Raw genomic sequence first — 19,784 nt, 5'->3', positions numbered from 1 at the left:
AGTGTTCAATACTACACTAGCCATGGCAAAAGAAGACAGAATGAACTGTAACACTGTTGACCTAGAAGCTGAATAAATTGGGGGTTTGGTTTGGTTTGGTTGTTGTTTTTTTTTTTTTTTTTTTTCCTGGAAAGAAAGAAAAGGCCTAGAGAAATGGAAATTGCTTAAAGAAAATATATTTGTGATTCTATTGCCAGTTCCTCCTTGTCAATATATTATTTCAGTGTTCCCTATCAGAGGAAATTTAGTGTAACCATCCAAATTATGCCTGTTTATTATATAAAGTCTTGCTATTTTAAAGCTAGTTTTAGTTCTGTAAACAACAACAGTTCAGATATTGATAGTTTACCAAAGTTCTGTGGTGCCCCAGTTCAATTAGTTACTGCACCATTGTTTAATTACTCGCCCGTTGACCAAAATCAAAATACACCATGTGATTGCTTTTTTGTACTGTGCTTGAATAGGGTGTTTAGCAAGGATTATACCAGATAATTGGTTGAATTTAAAATACGAGACTTAAAAGGTGATAATCATTTTTCGTGAGTAGAGAAGTAAGTTCACTTCAGTACAATGAGTAGCCCTTTATAATCCAGTTCTACTGCATGATTTGTGTTGTGACTTTCCTCAGGGCTAGTGCCTGTGCTATATTCTTGCACTGTCACTTTCATGTTGTATATCATAAGTTCTATATATCCAGAGGGAGTGTATTTGCTTGTGTTTTTCTTTTTTATTAAACAGCAGTGTTTTACTTTCTGTGTACGGAACACATTAACCACGTGTTTTGTATATACAGATGGGTCATGACAGTCATTGTTCGTTACCCAGATTTTAAGTATTTCAGGCTATAAATTCAACTGTAGTGTTTTGGTTTTTTTTTTTTTTTCCCCTGGAAGTGCACTTAGCTTAAAGAGAAGTAAAGCAAAGTAAAACATGTACTGCTTTATTTATGATACTTACTAATGTTGTAAAGAATGTCTATGGCTTCTGTAAATGTGACTTCAAAAATTTAAAGTAAAAATTTGGAATACGGCTGCTATAAAATTTCTCATTTAAAAGTAGTTATTTGAATACATTTAAAATGAATTCGATAATGAATTGATGCATAACCATTCACAATCTAACACACTATTGAACATAATGCTTTTTAGAGGGAATCTTAATAATTTCATTGACTTCACCAGGAATGCTCAAATTAGAAGCTACTATGCATTACCAAAAGTGTTTTCAAGAAATAATTATATGTGCTGGATATTTTTAACATACCTTTTTTTTTTGAGATGTTGCATGATCTAACTGATGCCAGTTAATTATGGATTAAGTCCAGAAAGACATACAAGATTAAGATTGAGTCTGTCTTGGTACAGAACACATGGAAACAATAGAAGGTACTGAAAGTGTTAACCTTTAATTGAGTTGTGTTAACATCTCAATCCTGTTTAGGAAATCAACACTTACTGAAAATAGCAAAATTGTAGAAGAGCCATAATTGTACGCTATAAAAGTTTGAATACGAGGTTGGGGAGACCTGAAGATTTTTTTAATAGAAAACCAATTGAAGTAGCTTACTAGTAGAGCTATACTGGTATTTTTTTGTGTACAGTTTCTTAGACTAAAAACTGATTTTGGAAGTTCTAATAAAGAGAAAGCAACAGAAAAAATACAGGGACATATTTTTCTTCTTTTTATATAATCTTTAGGAGACATTGTATTTGACAGTAACACCTGGTGTTCCATTGATCATAATTATTGCTCAATTCATAAAATGATGTCCTAGAACTGTAGTTGTCCTGTTGTGGTGAGAAAAGTCCATGTTGCTTTTTCTTTTTCCTTTTGGCAATGCCATTCCTAGCATTAGGTTGGAAAAGTCCAAGTCTTTCAACATACAATGGACTAATACTGTGCCTGATGTGTTGGTCCAAGTAGCAGTATGCTTTCCCTTCAGATTTCTTCTAAGTGCTGGAGACAGCTCAGTTTATATGGCTGAACTCTCCATGGCTCAATGCCTTTTTTTGTGGAAACTTGCTTTGCAGTAATTATGTACCTTGTGAATGAAATTTAATATTCATGAATTGACAAAACCACATCGATTGTTATCTGAACCAAGGAACAAGCTATCTGAGCTCAGATCTCCTATTTACATTTTTGTAACATTTTTTTTTCTAACTCAGTATGTTTTATGGTACTTGGGGGAAAAATAGGACAAGCTTTTGTATGTTTTTTTGTAGTTGAACCTATTCATTGGTGTTAATTGCAGAGTAAATTACCTAATTTTTAAGGACTGACTTCTAAGTCATTATATTAAATTATGACAACAGTTCAGGAAAACAACACCGTTCTGGAAGGCCATTTAAGCACACATATAAATATATGAATGAATTCCCGTGAGGATTTAAACACGAGCTTAAAGCAGAGTATGTGCGGAGTGCATAAAAATGATACTTGCTTAATTAAGAGGTCATATGCACCCAGATATCTGCAACTGATGCTATGTAAGACCTCATGCCCAAACTGGTTTATCTAGAGCAATGACAGCAGATCAGTGTCATTTGACTGGGTGGACGGTATAACTTGTTTCAGTTTGGGAGAAGCATGGAAAGGCTCTGGGCCAGTTTGTGGCTCCCTACCTCAATCTCCATATTTTGCTCTGCTATATAAAGATTGTGGGTGAATATACTGAGGGTGAATTCCTCAGATGCAAAAGTTATCTTTAAGGCATTACAACATGCTAGAGCAAGTATAATCCCCAGTAAACACCTGCTATTTAGTTGCTGAAACGTATTTATTGAGATTTTAGATGCCCATGAGTTTCTGAGGCATCTGCGTGGGCTGATGAACTTTGAACAAAGAACCATGCCCTGTGCAGATACAGCTAAATTCCAGATGGGATGCGCTAGGACATCTAAAGATGTGTTACTCGTGTATAGGCTACAGTCTCCCGTCCCAAATGGTACATCAGGGCTGGATCCGTTCTTTTACTATGAAACAAGGATATTTTAAGACACCTCAGAAAACATTCAGTTTAGAAGACTGAACTGTAAGGGAAATTTCTTTTATTTGTTTCTTCTGGGATTGCACTTCCAAGAATTGTTACACATTAGTATATTAACTATATTTCATATTAAAAACAAATATGTTTTTTAGGTGTGTAATAGATTGCAAAGAGAATTTTCAGATTTTTAAGTTATTTCACTGGCTTTTATATTTTTCCAGTATAAACATGAAAACTTGAGAGTGAAATTCTACATTCCCTCTAACAGAATGTATTGGTCAATTCCTGTATCCCAAATCCTTAAATATACACATAAAAAGAGTAAAGCGTTTCTAACAAAACCAATATTTTTAATTTGCTTAATTTGATTATCTGCGTATTTAGAAGATGTTTTTATTGACCAACCAGTTTTCATTATTGGATAAAGACAGGCTTCATTTCTTTCAAAGTGTTTTAGGAAAAACAACTTCGAAGGTTTTCCTATATCTCAGAAACCTTATATCCGTTTGCCGCATGCTGTCATGTACATGCCTTTTTGCCCTACTAGTATGTTACAACCTAAAGAAAAACGCATCGTTCTTGATTAAATGCTAATTTGTAGTCTTTTTAAACTTTACATATTTACATGTTAAAAGAGCTTCGGATTTTTGACAGGATTGTGGGATAGAATATGAATTAATGTGAACTGGCACAGAGTAGTAGGGAAGGGCGAGTTGGCCCCTTCTCGCTCTTTGTTGGCTGCTGCCATTACACAGCATGGGAGGGCGGAGCAGCCTGCATGGAGCTGGTTTTTTCCCCTTCTACACTTGGCAGACTGTGGCAGGGAATGGCTCCGTTCTTTGCTTATCCTTACTTAGCGCAGCTACACCATGTATAGGCCTGGCCCAAGATATTTCTCCTCTAAAGTATAAGAAACCCAGCAAGCAGATTGTCAGTCTGCGAGTCGCAATCTGTTTCCTCATCTGTTTCTCAGAGCAGTGTCTTGCTCGCAGCAAAGCCACAGTTTAGCCTGATGGCCTCAGTGCACACTGAGAACCACACAAATCTACTCCCAGCCTTGTGCAGAGCCTGATGATTCATTCGGCTTCCTGTGCAAAATCAGATCACACTTAGATAGGGCTTGTAGAGCGGGAAGTATTTAAAATATTGAAATAATTCTGTTGTGGTTTAACCCCAGCCAAAACTAAGCACCATGCAGCTACTTGCTTACTCCCCCCACTTAATGGGGCAGGGAGGAGAATCGTGAAAAAAACCCACCTTATTGGTTGAGATAAAGACAGTTTAATAGGACAGGGAAAAAAAGATAATGGTAACAACAACGATAACAAAATAATACACAAAACAAGTGATGCATAGTACAATTGCTCAGCACCCACTGACCGATTCCCAGCCCATTCCCAAACAGCAATCATGCCATCCCTGGCCAACTGCCCCTGTTTATATACTGAGCATGATGTTATACAGTATGGTAAATCCCTTTGGTCAGTTTGGGTCAGCTATGCTCCCTCCCGTCTTCTTGTGCACCTGGCAGAGCATGGGAAGCTGAAAGTCCTTGACTGCTTAGCAACAACTGAAAACATCAATGTAGTATCAATACTGTTCTCATACTAAATCCAAAAGCATAGCACTATGCCAGCTACTAAGACAAAAATTAGCTCTATCCCAGCAAAAACCAGGACAACTTTATGAAGCTTTAGTTAAAATTTTAAAAAAGTTGTTTTCATGTTATAAAGTTTTTTAAAACTTTAAAAAAGTTGTTTTAAATAACAAATGGATCACCTTATCAACAAAAGTAAAGGCACTGGTTCTGTTTGTCATTACAATTAGCACTGTTTAAAGTAAGAGAAACTTTCTTAGGTTGATTTTATAAAGAGATTGTATTATATGAGGCTTACAGTCGCAGTGCCTGGGCTCACACACTTCTGAGGTCAGTTGTTTCTGTGTTAGAAGGTATTTACTTCAGACAACCAGCGCAGATAATAAAATGGCAAGTATTTGTTACATGTAGGTCAATGGGGCATCCAATTAGTCTATGCTTATTTCTAATTTTAGTTACACTACTTTTAATGAATGCATGGAGATTTTTGTACTGATGTCTCAAGCAGAGACAAGCATTCCCAGATTCCCCAATTACCTTCTTTATCCTGTTACAGCAGGAAACTTAAGTCTTTTTGGGACATATTTAGTTTTTCTTCTTTTTGTCTTTCAGTATGAAATGCAAATTAATGATCACTAGAGCTCTTAGTTTATGCTGTTCAGTATTAGTGATAGTTGATTGCTGCCTTGATTCTAAATGTTTGCCCTTTTAAATGTATGAACCTCTCTTAAAACTTAACCTTTATTTTCTCATTTTCTACCTTTCTTAGACTTATTTTTACTCCTGTTTCTGATAAATGCTTTCAATCAAAGTTTAGACAAAATTTTATTCTCAGAATTCCTTAGATTTCTTGCTAGTTTGAAATATTTGCAATATACAAAGGTGGCAATGTGGCCAGTACCCAGGACATCTGGTAGAAATCTCATTGTTAAGGGAAAGGCAATTCACAAAGTTTGTGTAATGAATCTTCCCTAGGAGCTCAGTATGATCCTAAATTCACAGCACTGTAGTTAATCTCTATGGATAAATTTCTCACTTGTCCTTACTCCAGATGTTGCTTTCAGAGTATTGTTCAAGTGTACATTCTATTAGTTCTCTAAAATGTTAGACCAAATGTAAAAAATGACTGACAAGAACTGTCAAAATCTACCAAGGTCATACTATCAACCCATAGATGGGATCAAGATATGGGCTGTAGCAGTGCCAGTAGGATTGATAGAGTTTATGATAAAGTCGGAAAGAATAATAAGAAACGTTTTACGAATGTGTTAAGGAGAAAGTAAGAAAAAAATCCAGAAAGTTGAAGTGTCTGTAACTTAAAAGAATTATTTTAGAATTCTTCTAGAATTCTTAGCCTCTAGATGGCTAGTGTCTAACACTGCAGAGGACCATATAAATGCATTTTGATCACCATCTTGTTTTCCCTCTTGTCTGACATTGATGATTTTAGTAGTTTGATAATTCAATAGAATTAATGCTGCTTTATACGTTTTTAAAATTGATACATGACATTACTGCTTTCAAGTGGTAGTGTTATAGCAGAACTAAGAGGGGAAATAAATGAAATAAAATGAAGAATGATGTAATCTGAAAGGTCTGCTATCTTGTGACTTGTCAAGGTTGGAAATGTTATGACGAGCAAATACAGATGCTTTTAAGAGAAGCATTTTCACAGTCATTGCACTAGTGCTCAAGAAGAACATAACCATGTTTCTAAAAATCTACAGGTAGATTCTTCTATTTGCCTCAGTTTCAGTTTGTATGGGCATTCATGGATGAGCTATTAAGGAACTGCTTATAGCTTTAGGCCATGTTTTTATTGCCCTGACATAGGCACTAGTTGAAGCATCCTATAAACTGCTATAAGTTATGCTACTGATATATAATCGCGAAGTGACAATACAGTGTAGAGTGCAGTTACACTCCCTTTCCTTCAGCAAGCTTGGCCGGCTCACCTGGGGAGGTGACACATACAAGAGTTCCACATCTGGAATTCCCTTCTGCCATGGAATTTTTCTGCTGGCTCATGCAATCAGGGTACACATCCTAATCCTTTTTATTACTTCAAGGTAAAATATTTTGACAACATTTAATGCTAAATGTGTAAGGCATAATAAGCAGTGCTAATTGCTGCCTACTGATATGATATTTTCATGTACCTGGATCCTTTTGAGAAGTAGGCAATACATTTTGTTTGAACTTTATAGCCTTTATGGGAAGACTTTTATTCCTTTTTAATTACTTTTTCCTGATGACAGTATTTTCAGTATGTTCATTTTGCATTTACGAAGTGATATAACAACTCTTCTGTACCTAATTTAACATCTATGAATTTGTAATAATATACATGTATCTAATATAAGAAAGGTTTTGTGAGATTTAATTCCACGAGGTTGCGCTTTTATTAAAACCATTTTACAGTTTCCCATTTATTGCACATACGTTTTCTAAAGAAACAAGAAATGCTAAAAATGACATCTTGAGTGCAATTTGATTCCAATCTAAAACACCCAGTAGTAGCTATGTTTCTGTAGGTGTTGATGTCTGTCCTAGGTGTCTAAGTTCCCGTTATAGCCAGTGGAGATCTAATCAATACGGTTAGAGAGGATACAGAGTGATTCAGCTCACCCCGAAGTAGATATTGAATGATTTTATTTCAAACTGAACCACATCCCTAATTTAAATATTTTTGTAGGAAAGTATTTCAGTGAAGAATAGGAAAAGAATCATTCTAATTGAAGGTATATATACAGAATATATATATAAATGACCACTTAAACAGCTAGGTTACAAGGAAATTTGGGTAGAATTTCCTCCTTCCATATTTTATAGCTTATTTGGATGAATTCAGAAGTAGTACCAACCAGATGATTATCTGGTCAAGAGGTGGAATCAAGTGCTAGATGGCTGAAGTTAGAGGTATATGAAAAATACATAAAATGAACGATGCTATATCTCATGAGATTTGTAACACATGCACCAAGTGTGCAAGAACAGAATTAGAAAAACCTTATCTGGAGTTGAAACTAGTGAGGGATGGAAAGGGCAAAAGTAAATACATTGACAGCAAAAGAAAATGCGGACCCACTGCTCCATGAGGCAGGAGACCTAGTGACAAAGCACATGGAAAAGGCAAGGCACTCATTGTCTTTTCTGCCTTGTTTATTTGGTGGTAAAGTTTGACTTCCCAAAGTTTGACTTTGACTGAGCCTACTAGCAAAATTTGTGTGGCAAGGAAATGTTACTCACAGTAGAGCAAGATGAGGGAAACAGATTTAAGAGACCAATATTACTGCAAAGCCAGCGTTATCTTTGGAAGGTTATGTCAAGCATGGGAAGTTTCTGATGACTGGAAAAGGAAAATGTCACACCCATCTTCAGAAAGGGCAAGAGGAAGGTTCTGGTGTCATCAGGCTCATCAGTCTAACGTTAAGTCCTAGGGAAAGTTACAGAGCATACCCTCATGGAAGTAATTTCCAAACACGTGAAGGACAAGAAGGTGATTGAGAACAGCCAGCATGGATATACCAAGCTCAAATCATGCCTAACCAACCTTAATTACTTTTTACAATGAGATAACTGCCTTGTGGACCAGGGGAAAACCGTGAGTGCTGTTACACTTTGCTTCAGAGCAATCTCTTTCAGTCAGAATGGCGAGTTGAATAAGAGGATGATAAGATGGGTGGAAACTTGGCTGGACTGCATTGACTCTGACAGTTCATGATCAACAGTACAAAATCCAACTGTTAGTGTCTACTGCGGGTTTTCCGCAGGATTCAAGGGCTGATATTGATTGCAATATATGAAGTATAGCAGGTTTGTAGATGATACCAAATAGGAGAGAAACAATTCATACGAACAATTGCTATTTGGAGGGACCTGGACAGGCTGGAGAAATGGGCTCTTTGGAGCCTCATGAAATTCAGCCAAAGCCATTGTGAAGTCCTGAAGCTAGAGGTGAATAACCTCTTGCACCACTGCAGGCTGGAGTTGGACAATTTTTTGTGTTTTTCTTCTTTTTCTGTCATATTATTCATTACAAAAATATTAATATCACATTTAGTCTTTGAGTTTACACGTTAGTAACTTCTTTCTCTTGTAAGAATTGTGTGATCGCTGTGTGAATTCTTTTGCTAACCCGTCATAGCCCAGACGAGTGCTGAAATAGGTTAAGTTGTAAAGTGTTCATATTTTCACAGTATGAGAAGTGTCCAGGAGATAGATGCCTTTTAGAGAAGATAAAAAAAAATAAATTAAAGTTTTATAAATTAGATTTAGGAATATCTTCTAAAATAGGTATTTTCCCTCTGCATATTGCCTGAGTGTCAAACCTTTGTGATACGACATTCTAGTGTGTGTGTTACTGGTAGTTCTTAAGAGTTAACAGTGAGTTTAATGCTTTCCATGTTTACTTGCTGACTTATTAGGATCATTGTTTTCTGTTTTTAAATGCCATTAAATGCGAGTATTGAATCTGTATATCTAGGTTATTTTTCAGATTAAAACCCCCAACACATTAATATTAGTAGTTTGACCCCAGAATCTCAATTAAGTCATTGGTAAGGTTTCCTAAAAACATAATGTACACTTATTTTTGGTTTTCAATTTTCTCGAGTCATTATTTATCCACTTCCAAATCCTCCTTGTCATCTGTATATCTAATTTGTTAGATTATGTTCGTAAGTAATTTGCAATCACTCTGCTTCCTGTTTTGTGCACATTTATTGCAGAGCAGTATCTTGCATAACCAAATGGTCCAATGATCTGCCAGGGATCTTCTCACATAATGTGCACAAGTAGCATTTCAGAGAACTAAATACACTAAATGTGGAAATAAAGCATATGGTATATAGTATATGTATATGTTACAAATATGTTGTTTTCCTGTCACAATAGTTAAATCTATCCCCTCTATTTTTACTTTCCTGTAGACTTATGCAAGTCTTGATTTCAGGAGGATAGGAGTCATGACATAAGCAGAAAATGAAGCCTCTAAAAGAATGAAATAGACGTGTTCTGGGTGAGGAGATGTGACTAGAAGACAGGTGGAGGGAGTGAGACTTGAATAGAGGTATTTGGAGCATTTTGGCAAGCAGGCTGTATAGAAAAATCTGAAAAGACTAGAATGCTAGAAATGCCTGGTAAAGGAAATGGGTATACGAATTGAGACTGGAAATAAGAACCAAGACTGGTTGACTGTGGAGGTTAGCATTGGTGAGGGGCAGAAAAGGGGAATTTAAGAGACAAGATATAAAGAACAGGGCAAAAGGAGTTACATTCAGCAGAATAAAGAGAGAATGTATATCCACTGAAATACAGTTTTCATTTAAAGCCTGACACTTCTATATTTCCTTGCTATAACAACTATTTGTGAAATGCATTTACAAACTATCTCAATTTCTTTTAGTGCTAAAACAGACAGAGGTTAATAAAGTGCCATCAGTCATTCCATTAGTTTAAGTGGAAGAGGTTGTTGTGATGAATGTAGAGATCCTAAATCATCTGGTAAAGTTTTGCCAGGATGACACCACGTGGTGAAATTTCAGGAGTTTTAGTTGGGGTTTTTTTTGTTGTTTTGTTTTTTTTTTTTTTTATTAATGGTAAAAGTGAGGCTGCTGGTGCAGCTTTTATTTAAACCTCTGAATGTAGGCATTATATATATTTTTTAAATGACACAATCCTATATTTTTTTTTCCACCAGACCCTTACCTCACTTGAGGCCCAGGATAGACAGTGATCATTGAATAACTTATTCAGTATTTTCTATCCGTATTATTCAGTGTTTAGCCCTGAGCCTTATTTCCTGTGCACAATTCAAACTCTTCTCTAGAAAAAGAATGATTAATCTTTCTCCTGGGCTTTTCAGTGGTGTTTATCACTACAGTATCTAACTGCTTCACAACATTGATGAGTTTACTGTCACAGTGCTTCTGTGGCTCAGTAAGGGTGTTAATATCAGCAGTTCACAAACGTTAAGTAAAGCACAATTAGATTATGGTTATAAGTATCCACTGACTTAGTGTTTATAACTGATGACTACAAGGACCTAATTTTTCACAGTATTAATATAGTTAGCATAAAAATGTAGGAATGACTCTTCTTGGTCAGAATGAAGGTCCATCTGGCCAAGCACTCTTCTCCAGTATTGACTGGGAGTTAAGAGGCTGGTCTTAGAAGACTATAATAGCAAAGCAAGCATATAATACTTCCTCCAGTGTACTCTCACAGCTTCCAACAATTTACAGCAGCTTTCCGAGACAGATGTATTGTCTTTGTATTTAATAGTTCCAGTGGATTTTTCTTCCATGCATTTGTTTAATTGGTCTTTGAAGCAATGCAAATTTTTAGCATTCATAGCATCTCACAGCAAGGGTTTCACATCTTAATGAAATATTACATGAAGAATGTTCTCTATAAATTAAGTAGCATTTTATATGTTCAAATGTACAAAGATCTGTTCAGATGTTCAGGGGTTTGTTTCTGGAGTGCAGATACGGATACAATCCAGTTCTGTGGTGCAGCATTAAACTGCTGTTCCTGTTCTTAACTTGTTTTAGTAAATGCTTGATATGGTAAACACCAACACACCTTTTAATATCTTTGATTTTCAAAAAGAAAAGAGTTTTTATTCAGTCATCCTCATTATAGGGGATAGGCCTTCAACTTTTCCAAGATCAGCATTCATTGCACAGGGAAAAATAATATGGAATCATATAATTACTAAGACAAATACATATGTGTAAGCAGGATGACTTAGCACCAGCACTTTAATCCTTGCCTTTATAACCTCAATAATGTTTTTAATGCACTTTTCTATATATATTTCTAAATATCTTTTCACAGAAATATATATATATTTACAGAAAAATATATTTCTTTTGAGAATGTACATGCATACTACCTGTGTGGTAGTGAACAGAACATACTGAATTTGGAGATGCCTGTATTAATTAATTTACAAAAAATACAACTCCGGATGTGTATCCCATATCCTTTTAAAAATGATGTGGTTTTAGAGGCACTGGAGGATATTTCTTATTTTTTTTATTTCTTTCCCCCCTTTTTTTCTTTTTGGCAAGTATTGAGATGCATTTGAAAAATACTCCCGTTATATTGTCTGATACAGCAAAGATAAGGCAAGGAAAATCAAACCTTAATTGTTGAAAGTAATTTGTGAAGATGGAAATGAAACAGCTGCATGTAGGGGAAGAATGTTACTTTCCCTCTTCTTTTGTGGGAAACAGTTACTGAGGAAACGGCAAGGTCATTCCCCAGTGATAAAATGTTTCCTCTTATATGTCATGCCCCAGAAAGACAGTTTGAGGCATAAATGGGCTGTGTATCATTTCCCCACTTAAACTAGCGAATTCAGGAGTAGAGCTTTACAGTAGATGAAGCCAGTCTTGCTCACTGGTACTTACCATGTTTAACCGAAAAAGGGAGAAACTTTAGTATTCAGCCTCTATATCTTTGTCAATCAGGCAAGAATAAGTGAAAGAAAGGTAAAATGAAAAGTTCATTATACACTTACAGACCAAATAATTTTGATGTAATCGCAGAATCAGAGAATAGTTTAGCTTGGAAGGGACCTTTGAAGGTCATCCAGTCCAACCTCCCTGCAATGAGCAGAGATATGAAGATGTAGATCAGGTTGCTCAGAGCTCTATCCAACCTGACTTTGAATGTTTCTAGGGATGAGGCATCTACCTCCACTCTGGGCAACTTGTTTCAGTGTTTCACCACCCTCATAATAAAAAATTTCTTCCTTTTATCTAGTCTAAATCTGTCCTCTTTTAGTTTAAAATCATTACCCCTTGTCCTGTTGCAACAGACCCTGCTAAAAGGTTTGTCTCCGTCTTTCTTGTAAGCCTCCTTTAAGTACTAAAAGGCTCCAATAACGTCTCCCCAGAGCCTTCTCTTCTCCAGACTGAACAACCTCAACTCTCTCAGCCTTTCTTCTTAGAAGTGTTCCATTCCTCTGATCGTTCTTGTGTCCCTCCTCTGGACCCACTCCAACAGCTCCCTGTGTTTTCTGTACTGAGAACTCCAGAGCTGGATGCAGTACTTCAGGTGGGGTCTCACCAGAGTGGAGTAGAGGGGGAGAATCACCTCCCTCGACCTGCTGGCCACACTTCTGTTGATGCAGACCAGGATATGGTTGGCTTTCTGGGCTGCAAGCGCACATTGTCGGCTCACATCCAGCTTTTCATCCACCAGTGCCCCCAAGTCCTTCTCCGCAGGGCTGCTCTCTGTCCCTTCGTCCCTCAGCCTGGAGGATTGCCACAATCCAGGTGCGAGACCTTGCACTTGGCCTTGTTAAACCTCATGAGGTTCACATTGTCCCACTTTGAGCTTGTCCAGGTCGAGATGTATTGCCATTGTTTGAGGGCACACCTGTCCCATGTGGTCTGAAGGAGAATATATGGAATTGATTTGGAGCAGACTATAACAATCTAAAAATGTTAGTAATTGATCGTGACATTATTGTGATACTAGTCTTGTGTACTTATTGAATTATGGTGAAGATTATGTGAAATGCAACCAAGAAAGAGGATTTGGATCCGGATGAAGATTTTGCAGAAAATCCTGGAGAAACAATGAGATACACTCAGTATGATGCCATTGTTTGATCTTTTCTAAATCCCAAGAAACTGATCTTGGAGAGCAAGTCCAAGTTCGGGCATCAGCTGAGTTTAGAGGTGGATTATTGAGACAAAGGGAGTAGAATCATGAGAAATACAGTGAGATCCAGAACCTCACAGGATAGAGTTCCTTTTCTCACTACTCATTAAGATCTAGATCACATATGTCTATTATTTAAAAACAATACACTGCTCGAAAAGCAAATTTACTTTGAAGAGGTAGAAGCATGTACTTAAGAAGCACACACCTTAATGCTTTCTTCAGTTCAAGGATTAAAATGGCAAATGTTTCACAGGGTTAACTTTCCACATGGATGGTCAAGTGATTTGTATATGTATTTAAATGTGCCTTTACATCTAACAAGCTGCTACTTAATGAGCTGCCCATAAAGAATAGTAGTTTATTTTGAGATATTTGCTTCTCTACTCCAAGTGTGCAGAGTGCTAAAATCTTCATATTAAGATGGAAGTATGTTGCACTAGATTTGAAAATATGGCGACCTTTTGTTCTGTTTGTTTTTTTTTTTTTTTAAATAACTTTTAAATAAAGATAATAGTTTGAAACAGTAAATTTTTGCTGAAAGGAATTTATATAATTAAAGGGCTGTCAACAACAAAACACAAAAATTTGTTAGATTTCAGAAATACTTCTAAGGCATCAACTTGTGAAAAATAGACTCAACCATGCTGAAATGAGAATGTTTTCTCTTCATCCTGTATCTTACCTAGTGGAATGTGTCTCATACAATCAGAAGAAGAATCTTTGGTTTGTATTGCTCACTGATTCAAAGTAGACTGGTCACTTCTTCAGTTAGTGTTTGGGAATAAGTTTTATTTTGTCTAAATTTTTAATACTTTTTCTTACAGAATTCTAGATACTCAACTTATGGCTAAACAAAATTGAGCCAGTTTGTGATGTGACTGATTAACAATGATAGATACTCAAACATTTTTTCTGAGGATGAGGGTTATATAATGGAAAAATACAACTTTTTTTTTGTCAATTTTCAAAACATACTTGGAGTTGATGTTAATCATATGGTCTCTTCACTCCTTGAATCAAGCTGGAGGGTATACAAGAACTCCAAGACCTAGACTTTTAGTAGCAATTATGACAAGGTATCCTTGCCGTAGGAATCATGTAAGTGCTCCAAAACTGTGTAAGAGCTGTAGAGTTATAAATGTCAGAAAAGGAGTAACAGCAACAGAAATCTTGTGTTGTGTTTCTAAAGCATAAATAGTTTTTACCACAAAGTGAACTGCTGCAACATTTGCTTCTCCTCCTCTTGCTTAAAGCTCACTTGGTTGTAACAGGGCACAGTCTCAGGAAATAAGTTTTGAGAAAAGAAATTGAGGTTGCTAAGAAATGTCTGCTTTTTAAACAGCCAAGGGAGCATCCTCTCTTTTAGATGGCCTCCTTCAGTAGATGACCGCCAGGGAATAAATCAGCTAGTTACGATCGTTGTAAGAGACAAACAGAGCTTTCTTTCTCTTCCCTCAGTAACTGAGTATTGTTTTCATAGAATTTTTTCTCCTCACCATCCCTCCTTTTCCCAGTATAACTGTTTTTCCCCTCTTCCTTGCTCTCACTGTGACAGCTTGAAAAGGGAGAAAAAGCTAGGAAGAATCCTGAAGCTCCTGATGCTAAACTTGAAAAAGAGGACCTTGCTGCAGATACTCACCCCAAGGAGTCCAGTATGAAAAATTTGAAGATCTAAGCTAACACTTTTGCAGAATGCAGAAGGCACTAGATATGACAATGACGTGGAAAGTAGAACGTAATCAGGGCAAAATTCATTGGGAAGCTTGAAAGAACAGACACAGTGCTGGGCAAAAGTGATATCAGGAATGCAAGATTGATTTGGGAAGTGAGGCATGATAATTTCCTGGAGAGACAGGAGCATACCCACTTTCAGGACTTTCCTCAAAGACGGATGATAACTGAAAAGTGGCAAATAAATTTATTTAGAGAGTGACAAGAAAATACACAGGAGTGGTTTTCTGGTCTTTGCCCAACAGACCTGTAGCATATGTGAATGAATCTGCCTAGCTACTTGGGAAAATGCCAAAATCAAAACCACCAACTCTGAAAAAAGGCAGAAGGAAGGAGCTCAGTCCTTTTGTGGTATCTCTGTTTAAATGTATTCTTGGGTTAAAAAAAAAACTCAGGAGAGAATGAGACAGCAGACCTCAGGATTACTCTTTAAAGGATGGAGCCAGACTGTCTAGACCTCTTTGGAAGGAAGTGTACTACTTTGGCTAGTCTTCAATTCATAGTAGCTCATTACTCAAATCTCCTTTGAAAATATGACTTTCTTAAATGACACAAGATGTCACCATTTCTGGATAAGTTCCCAATAAACTCTAAAGAGGATTTAAGAACAATTATTCCAGAAAGTCAGCTCATAGTACACATCTCTCTCCAAGTTTCACTTGACTTGTGAGATGCTGTGGCATTGTCAGTAGTTTCAGCAACCATCATGAAGCATACATTGTTACAATCTTCTGAGATTCTTGGAAAAGTCCAGAACACAGCTGAGATCATCCTGAGAAGAATGAACCTTTTGGTAAAACTGACAATTCATTATATTCCTGAAAAGTATCTTCAGTTATTTTTGGGTCTTTGGGGATTTTCTTTCTCAGCTTTATAGAAAGCAATCTATATTCCCCATTTCGTTTCAGACTATTGCACTACCACGTTTGTTGGGCATCAGATGAGCCTCCTATAAAGCATATGAAACTCTGGAAAGGATTGCTTTATTTTCACCGTAACTAAAAAGCAGATGCTTTCAAAGCAGTTGGATTGACAGGGAGTTGTCAGGAACTCTTTAAATGAGTGCAGATTTATCAGAGCAGCGGAGGGGGCTGTCCTGTCTGTGTTAGCACTGCTCAGTGCATTCTTCTAATCACATGCAGTTTTAGTCACACAGCCTAACATTCAGATCATCACAGGCAGATGTACTATAGTTTTGATGACAAATCTTTTTCCCTTTGCAACTCTGTTAGGGCTCATTATTGTACATCTAAGTATGCAGAACTTGACAATAACATGAATGATTCAAATCATAGAATCATAGAATTATAGAACAGTTTGTTCTATAGAAATTATAGAAAATATAGAATTATAGAAAGCGACCTCAAAGATCATCTAGTTCCAACCCCCCTGCCATAGGCACGGACACCTTCCCCTAGATCAGGTTGCTCAAATCCTCATCCATCTTGGCCTTGAACACCACAAGGGTTGGGGCATCCACAACTCCTCTGGGCAACCTGTTCCAGTGCCTCACCACCCTCAATATAAAAAATATCTTTTTTAGATCTTTTTTTAGTCTAAATCTACCCTCTTTCAGTTTAAAGCCATTGACCCTTGTCCTATTACTACACGCCCTTGTGAAAAGTCCCTCTCTGGCTTTCTTGTAGGCCCCTTTTAGATATTGGAAGACTACCATAAGATCTCCCTGGAGCCTTCTCTTCTCCAGGCTGAACAACCCCAACTCTCTCAGCCTGTCTTCATAGGAGAGGTGCTCCAGCCCTCGGATCATCTTCGTGGCCCTCCTTTGGACTCATTCCAACAGCTCCATGTCCTTCTTGTGTTGAGGACCCCAGAGCTGAATGCTCCAGGTGGGGTGTCACAAGAGCAGAGTAGGGCTGCAGAATCACCTCCCTCAACCTGCTGGCCACACTTCTTTTGATGCAGCCCAGGATACAGTTGGCTTTCTGGGCTGCAAGCGCACATTGCTGGCTGGTGTTGAGCTTCTCATCAACTATTGCCCCTAAGTCCATATCCTCTGGGTTGCTCTCAATCTGTTCACTGCCCAGCCTGTACTTGTGCTTGGGATTGCCCCAACCCATGTGCAGGACCTTGCACCTGGCCTTGTTGAACTTCATGAAGTTCTCACAGGCCCACCTCTCAAGCCTGTGGAGGTCCCTCTGGATGGTATCCCTTCCCTCCAGTGTGTTGACTACCTCACACAGCTTGGTGTCATCAGCAAACTTGCTGAGGGTGCACTCAATCCCACTGTCCATGTCACCGACAAAGATGTTAAACAGCACTGGTGCCAATACCGAACCCTGGGGAACACTACTTGTCACTGGTCTCCAATTGGACATCGAGCCATTGACTGCAACTCTTTGAGTGCTACCATCCAGCCAATTCCTTATCCACCAAGTGGTCCATCTGTCAAATCCATGTCTCCAAATTTGTCAGGCACAATTTGCCCTTAGTGAAGCCTTGTTGGCTGTCATTAATCACCTCTTTTTTTCCCATATGCCTTAGCATAGTTTCCAGGAGGGTCTGTTCCATGATCTTGCAAGGCACAGAGGTGAGACTGACTGGCCTGTACTTCCCTGGGTCCTTCTTTTTTCACTTTTTAAAAATGGGGGCTATGTCTCCCCTTTTCCAGTCGGTGGGATCTTCACTGGACTGCCACAACTTCTAACATATCATGGATAATGGCTTAGCAACTTCATCTGCCAGTTCCCTCAGGACCCGCAAATGCATCTTATCAGGTCCCGTGGACTTGTGCACCTTCCTGTTCCTTAGATGGTCTCGAACCTGATCTTCTCCTACAGTGGGCGGTTCTTCATTCTCTCAGTTCCTGCCTTTGCCTTCTGCAACTTGGACTGTGCGGCTGGAGCACTTGCCAGTAAAGACTGAGGCAAAAAAGTAATTGAGTACCTCAGCCTTCTCCATATCCTGGGTAACCAGGTCTCCCATTTCCTTCCAGAGGGCCCACATCTTTCCTAGTCCTTTTATCATAGACATACCTTGCCATCCTAAGGATCGTGAACTCCACCATTTCATGATTACTGCAGCCAAGGCTGCCCTTGAACTTCATATTCTCTATCAGACCCTCCTTGTTGGTGAGAACAAGATCCAGCATAGACCACAAAAAATATTTGTTTCATTTAAAGTTGGTATTTAAAACACTCTTACTTAATTTATGAATAATTATTTTCTTTCTAAAAGTGTTTTCAGTTTAGTTCTATGGGTGTCATGCAAAGAGATTTAGCTAGATTTGAAAATGCTGAAAAACTTGTACACAAACACATTGGACTAAGAGTACTGATTTGTGACCCACCTTAGAAATTGTCAGAAAAGGAAGTAATGGCCTGACTTTGACTTCTGATTTGAAGTGTAATCTGTCTCTTAATTTGGTATTGTGTTGCTGTGCTGAAGTTGACTGTATGTAATACAATATGTGATTTTTTTTCCATCATATTGAAGTAAGTGTTTGATTTTTGAACAGATTTTTTGGTCAGTAAGCGTATGCTCTGAGTAGCAGTTACTGTACCGAAAGAGAAATTTGCCATGCATCCCTTAAAATTGATACTCAGGCTTAAGCTGTGATCATTTATCTTTAGCATAAGTGCTGAAGACTTGCACACCTAAACATTAATTCACATTCCAAGTGAACAAAATGTATTTTGGCTAACAGCAATGTATTCTGTATCTAGACACTGAACATATTAGTGATACTGTGCAACTGTTATTGCTCTCATTTGTGCTAAATATTATACATCTCAAATTCTGTTACTGCTTTGATCATTAGATTCTCTTTTCCATTTGAAACACTATCAAATTGTATTTATGTGTTTCACAATTAATAATGAGCTAGCTTATCAGTTTCTCAATAGGTCAGTATTTTCCACTACAGCTTAAAAACTTAAATGTAAATAATTGTTCACTTTGTCTTCACACTTCTCTCTGTTTAGGGATGTTACTTAAATGCTAATGAGACAGGACTTGATATCACCATCCTCCAGAAAATAATGCAAGTAGGAGAAAACATACTGAAGAGATTTTGCAAATAAATTTGAGTGGTGTCTTACTTATAAAGAAAACCTTGAAAAATCTGGAAATAGGTGCAGTCACAGTTAGGCAGCTGTGTGTCCACTTTGTAGATCTGTGCTTCAATGAAAAGAGCAAGTTCCTTTCCCTAGAGGCACACATTCCTCAAATGATACGATGACATTGAAGGTGCACCTTCTTTTTCCCCCAGCCCCATCTTTTTTCAAGAAAGTAGAGGTGTCTGTCTGTGTGTCTGTAGATGTGCGTGAATGAATGTGTGACACAGCCATGAAGGGCAGCTAATCCCACTGAAAGGGTAGTAAAATTAAAACGGATAAAGATTTCTTTTTTTTTTTTTAAGCTAGCTTTAATGAAGAAATATCAGCTTTTTCCCTTGAACTGCACTCATTTTTGATACTTGAAGTGATGTAACAGTGTAAGAGAATCCAGAACAGTAGTTAAGCTGATAACCATAACACTCATCACTGATGTGGAGACTCAGGTTCAAGTCTTTGGTCTGTCATTATCCCAAGAAAGTTCTCTAACCACTGGTTTACCCAACACACACTTTTTCCCTGGTCCAAAGATTATATATAGTTGCATAAACATACTGAAACAGTTTCACAAAGACTTAAAACCAAAACTTAAAAGCATTGATAAGGATACTTGGAAAAGAGAACAATGGGGAAGGGGGACTTCAATCTTCCCATCATAATCCAGCAGTCTTGAGTTTCACATTCTATTCTTTTTAAAAAAGTAGAAGCA

The 19,784-nt window shown here is 37.5% G+C and overlaps 1 protein-coding gene across 6 annotated transcripts in view; it reads left to right on the top strand.

The window, feature by feature from the left end:
• ANKS1B (ankyrin repeat and sterile alpha motif domain containing 1B) overlaps positions 1-19,784 on the top strand; it is a 476,662-nt gene that overhangs the window by 923 nt on the left and 455,955 nt on the right. The window lies entirely within an intron of this gene.

This window comes from Tauraco erythrolophus, chromosome 4 (assembly GCF_009769465.1).
Source record: "Tauraco erythrolophus isolate bTauEry1 chromosome 4, bTauEry1.pri, whole genome shotgun sequence".
NCBI lineage: Eukaryota > Metazoa > Chordata > Aves > Musophagiformes > Musophagidae > Tauraco > Tauraco erythrolophus.
Note: the sequence above shows the minus strand (reverse complement) of the source record. Positions and strands in the feature narration are given on the sequence as shown.